Consider the following 6,304-nt stretch of genomic DNA (forward strand, 5'->3'; position numbering starts at 1 on the left):
ATGAAAGTTACGAATTTACCCCAGCAGTAATTAACCACCGCTACGTGTGTTAGCTATCTAATGACCAACCTCAATTCTAAAAAATTTAGGCTCTTAATTTTGAAAATTGCTTTTCTCACATCGTTGTTTACTAAACACACAAAGAAATGGCCGTATTATCTCGGCTGTAGTTAACCTTGAAATGGACTTTAATCTCATCAACAATTTTGACAACCTCCCTCGTTTGGTTCTTAAAAATAGCCTCATTTCTCGCCCTCCACATAACCCAAAGTACAACATGCAAAATTAACCTCAAGTCTTTACGCAACTTCCGACCAACACACCAGTGCACATACAAATTAGGTGGGGTATTAAAATTAAAGTGCAAGCACCTCATCACCTTTTGCCACACTTTATCCACTATGTTTCGTTGATAAGGTAAGAGCAGAATGACATAAAAAAGAATATTGACCAACTAAGTTGGAACCCTACTCTAATCTAATGCCAATTGCTCATATATATTATTAAAAAAAAGGAAAAAATTACATAAAAATTGGGGGGACATAAAACCTAACCCAGTAAACAGCCCAAACGGGCAAAACAAAAAATAAGAAAAATAAAAATCCACAAAATGGATCCAACCCTAAAAATTAAAGCAAACGATGAATACCAAGAGGGTCTAAATTTTGGCGAATGGAATGAACAAAGCCACTGAATGATGCTTGAAAGTGTGGTGGATTCGACCGCCAACACGGTAATTTGCGAACCCACTAGCACCAACCGTTTGCTGCGATCAATTTAATCAACCATTTCTGGCCCACAACAAGCGATCCTACAAGCACAACCTAGGGAAGCATGAACAAGCACCAACATGAACCAGCAACTCCCTGTAGCAAATAGTGAATGGAAAAGCTAAATCGGCGTATGAATCATCTGCCAGAACAGAAGCAATTCAAGATCCTGCAACTCCCTGCCAAACAACAGCAAGCTATAATTTCCTTTTCGAGCCAAACCATCTGCAACAAATCCAGTAAAACTAGATACGAGTGCACAACGAAAGAACCAACCGCCAACACGGATAGATTCAAGAACCAACAACCCTTTCAAGCCAAAATTCAGAGCGATGAAATCTCCCATCACTGTAATTGGTTCTCTGATCATTGCGGCAACATCGGTGATGTTTAACCAAATCTCAGATTGCGACAAAATCAACCATAAACGTCAACGCGATCAACAACCACGAACCACCTATAACAGCATATTGAAAATCCGGCGGCGGTAAACAACCACCGTGCATAAGGAACCAGAGACCGATTCACCTTCCGATTCATAAGAGGACATACACACGGTGTGACCACAAAGCAGCAACACCGTCATAAACCCATCCCCCGACGTAATCGGCACAAATCAACGTGTCACAAACGCGAAACCAAGATTGGACCAGAGAACAGTACCACAAAAATGTGACGGCAACAAGAAGCCACCGCAGCGAAGCTGATACCGGGACAACCCTTTTGGAGCAAGACCCATCTGGGTCTATAGGTGGTGACGCGAGCCAAAGAACTCGATCGCACCACCAAAAGCCATGGTTTACATCGTGGCGGCCAGAATTGAGGTGCGGTGGAGGGTCGCAGCTGTGGAGGTTTGTTAGAGAGAGGGGAGCGGAAAAATTTTAGAGAGAGGGGAGCGGCTGTATCTTAATTAACTCCCATATTCAACTTTATCCACTATGTTACAATGAAGAAGTGTATGGATTGAAGTCTCCTTACCCACACCACACAAGACACGGTTCAAGTTTGAGTTACTATCCAACACATTACGAAGTGCAAGGATCTCCCGTATTGGGATACGGTCTAAAAAAAGGGTCCAAGAGAAATTCACTACTACTTTTGAAAGAGTCATACTCTTTCCAAATTAATACAAACACCCTTTCGTCCTAGAAATCACCACCTTCCTCCGGCCTCCACCCCTTTGAATCATCCTCCTCCACCACTCAAAAACCTCTTGATCGTAATTAAGAGGTTATCAATTTCCTCACATTCCCACAAAAAAGGATTTCGCCTCCAAAGAGGCATCCACGTACCCCCATTTTCACCATTCTCCCAAAGTTCCCCCCCCCCCCCCCCCCACCCCCCCGCCTTAGCCTCCTTTTAACTTGAAATTGAGAAAAGTTTTGGCCCTTAGGAATAAAACATAAACATGCGTATTACCCACTCAAATATCCTTCCAAAAACTAGTTTTAAAACCGCTCCCAATTTTCCTAACTGCCTCTTGGTTAAACCCACATTCAATTTCAAACCCACCACCAACTCAAGAGACATCAAAATTTTCCACCATCTTGATGGAAACCTTGGCCTACTACCATCTGTCATCTCCACCAACTTGCATATCCCCTCCACAAGAGTTTTACTATTAACTTTGGTTGTTATAAAAGGCTGGTTCTTGGAATAATATATTTACACGAGGAAGTCTACTTACCATGATTTTATATGAGGAAAATTATGTTACACATTATCCAGAAGTCCTAACTCAACTGGCAAAATGCCGAAATTGGCCGAAATTGTTAGGCCGGATGTCATGATCGGGGTTCGAACCCCGGTACCTCCACTTGTGTGTGTGAGTTTATAATGGCTTTGCCATTTTGTCTATCTACCAAAAAAAAAAATATGTTACACATTTATATTACAATTTCTTAAAAATTAAAATATGAATAATCAATAATCTTGTAAGTACAACTCAGATGGTACAGTGTTACAGGGACACTTAATATGATGAGACACAAGTTTGAACATGTAACATTCCTCTTTTCCTCACATTGTGTACAAGAGTTTTGCAACTAAAGATTCTTGAAACTAAAAGAAAAATGAAAAGAATTAATAACCAATAACACAAAATCTGAAATGAGTCGATTACCCAGCAAAGATTGGACTATTTGCTTAAGGGAAATGTTAACTTGTGCCCTTAGAACATAAGTTAATGAACTAAAAGTAGAAGTTTTTTTTTTTTTTTGGAAATTGAGCATTCAATGTTTTGAAAATTTCAAAAGTTATCTTTTCAATATAAAATTTATTACTTAATTATATTTTAAGTTCCTTAACTTCTGCCCTTAGGACACAAGTTAACATGACCCTTTTCTTAAATACTTGAACATGTAACTTTATTGTGGTTCACTCAATACATGTATATCACACACTCTAACCTTCCAAGACTTGTTTTATTTTTTTTCTTTTTATTATTAACCAATATGGTGTAGCATTAAACTGCAAAGAAATACAAATTGAACAATATGAGTAATCGGAATCAAACTCATCACAATCTTTGAGTTTTTCAACTACCTTGGTTCACTTGAACAAAAAAAGACTTGGAAAAAAATCAAACGTTTTGATTTTAATTTGTGTAAAAAAAAATAATATAACCTATTTGGTGTGTTGATTTGGGTCCTTAGATTGTACTGGCCCTCAAGATCCTTGTAATGTTGGTTTAGCTTCTTAAAAAAAATATGTAAATTTTTTTTGTTTTGTTTTAGTCCTTGCAAATATATAATCTTTTGTTTTGGGCTTTAGTGTTTAGATTTAGTCTCAATTATATATTTGCAAGGACTAAAACAAAATCTTTTGCTTGATCAATAACCTTATCGACATACTGTTTTATTAATTAGTTTATATGGAACCTACCTAATTTAATAAGAGTTTTAATAGGGATGGGTTGACGGTTCAAAACAGTTTTGCACACACAACCAATTAAAATATTTTGAATTGCCACATCAATTAATGATTTTAATTTATGTGGGTCAAACGTGGCAATTCAGAATGTTTTGATTTGTTTTGTGTGTGCAAAACTGTTTTAGACCGTCAACTCATCGCAATTAAACTCATTTAATAATAGCTATTTAAATTTCAATAAAAAAAATAGTGTATTAACAAAAAATGTAGTAGACCTTTCAACAAACAAAGAAAATCTATTAGAGAGCACCGATAAAATTTCAAGAAAGTTGAAAGAACTCCAGCATTTTAGAGAAAAGAAAGATTGCCATCATACTTTTTTTAACTTTATTCTTCATATTCTTTTCTAACTTAAATTGAACTAACTAAAACTTCACATTTTTTCATCATCTCACCCTTAACAATAGTTTTTATTTTCCCATGGCTTCCCAAACTAACCAGCAACACTTTCTTCTCATTCCATTAATGTCTCAAAGCCATCTCATTCCTTTCACAGAATGGCCAAATTGTTTGCATCAAATGGTGTCACAGTTACGTACCATTGTTCTCACACCCCTTAATGCAGCAAGGTTCAACATGGCCATTGATCAAGCAAAAGCATCAAACCTTAAAATCCAATTTCAATTACTATCTTTTCCTTGTGTAGAAGCAGGTTTACCAAAAGGGTGTGAAAATATGGACACACTTCCTTCTCCTAAATACCAACCTTTGTTTTTTGCAGCTTGCAATATGCTTAAAGAACCTCTTGAAAATTGGCTTTCAGAGTTGGAAAAACTACCTAATTGCATTGTTTCTGATATATGTCTTCCTTGGACTTCAAATGTTGCATCAAAATTCAACATTCCAAGAGTTGTGTTCCATGCAATTTCTTGCTTCACACTCTTGTGTTCACATAACATTAGTCTCTCCAAAGTTCATGAAAAGGTTGACTCAATGTCGACGCCTTTTGTTGTACCAGATTTGCCTGACACGATTGAATTTACGAAAGCGCAGTTACCTGAGGTGATGAAGCAGGATTCAAAGGCATGGAAAGGAGCTATTGATCAATTCAAAGAATCTGAACTCTCAGCACAAGGGATATTGGTGAATACTTTTGAGGAGTTGGAGAAGGTTTATGTTCGAGGTTATGAGAAAGTTGCTAAAAAGGTTTGGTGTATAGGACCACTTTCCTTGCATGACAAGTTAACCTTCGACAAGTTTGGTAAAGACGATAAGGGATTCATTGATGATTCCGATTCCAAATGTCTAAAGTTTCTTATTTCAAACAAAGCTAGTTCTGTCATCTATGTATGTTTTGGTAGTTTATCTTTCATTCCTGCTTCACAACTAAAGGAACTTGCTTTAGGATTGGAAGCATCAAACCATCCATTCATTTGGGTGATTGGAAAAAATGATTGTTCTATTGAATTAGAGAAGTGGCTAAAAGAAGAGAATTTTGAAGAGAGGAATAAAGGAAAAGGAGTTATAGTTAAAGGATGGGCTCCACAAGTTGAAATATTGTCACATCCTTCAACTGGTGGATTTTTATCTCATTGTGGTTGGAATTCAACAATAGAAGCAATTTCAAGTGGTGTACCAATGATAACTTGGCCAATGTTTGCTGAACAATTCTTTAATGAGAAGCTGATTGTGCAAGTGCTTAAGATTGGCGTGAGGATCGGTGTTGAAGCTTTTGTTGATCCAATGGAGACATTTAAAGGTGAGAAAGTGTTGGTGAAGAAAGAGGATGTGAAGAAGGCTATTGAAAAGCTTATGGAGAATGGTGTGGAAGGAGAACTGAGAAGAAGCAGAGCTAAAGAGATAAAAGATATGGCTTATAAGGCTGTTGAAGATGGTGGATCTTCTGATTCAAATTGCAAATTGTTTATACAAGAAATTGTAGAGCAAAGCTCATAATCAATGATTAAGCATACCAAAATAGTTCTATTGTAACTTTCACTATTTTATAATAACTATATCTCATGTGTTGATTGATACTACTGCAATACATGCAAATATAGATTTGTTTGGGAAATATTAACAACTGTTTGGTGATAAAACAACGTTTTAAATTTTTAATTGAAAAATTGCTTTATATTTGTATTGTATTTTATGTTTTTAAACATTTGTACATATGTTGTTTTGAATTTCATGAATTGATAAATACATCTTCTAAATTGTAATGTGCCACAATCAAAAGTTAAAGATTAAATTGACTCATTAAATGAACATGTGGTATTCTATGTAAATCTCTCATCAATGCCACATCATCATCAGAAATTAAATTACATATAAAATTTATGAGGTAAATATAATTCAATATGTTTGAATTTTTATATAGTAGCTTTATAAAAGACTTGACTACAAAAATTTAAGGTGACACATAAGTCTTTAATGATGTGAGATCCACATAAAATCTAGTGATGTAGTTGTCAATTACTAACTCCGTCCTATGTGACCTAGTTGACTCTGTCACGTATGTCAATGCACAAGTTTAAACTTAAATATCTTTAATAATCTATTAGAAAAAATTATGAAAATTTGATATTTTGAAAATATTCATCGCGAAAAATCTAACAAGATCTTATATGTTATATTTTGTATTTATATATTAGTAGAAAAAT

The 6,304-nt window shown here is 35.6% G+C and overlaps 1 pseudogene; it reads left to right on the forward strand.

Annotated features, from left to right (window-relative positions):
- Window positions 1-4,224: 4,224 nt before the first annotated feature.
- On the forward strand, window positions 4,225-5,756 carry LOC146910610 (UDP-glycosyltransferase 73C5 pseudogene; annotated as a pseudogene).
- The last annotated feature ends 548 nt before the right edge of the window (window positions 5,757-6,304 follow it).

This window comes from Medicago sativa, chromosome 7 (genome assembly GCF_051527215.1).
Source record: "Medicago sativa cultivar Bolivia chromosome 7, Bolivia_mono, whole genome shotgun sequence".
In the NCBI taxonomy this organism is placed as follows: domain Eukaryota; kingdom Viridiplantae; phylum Streptophyta; class Magnoliopsida; order Fabales; family Fabaceae; genus Medicago; species Medicago sativa.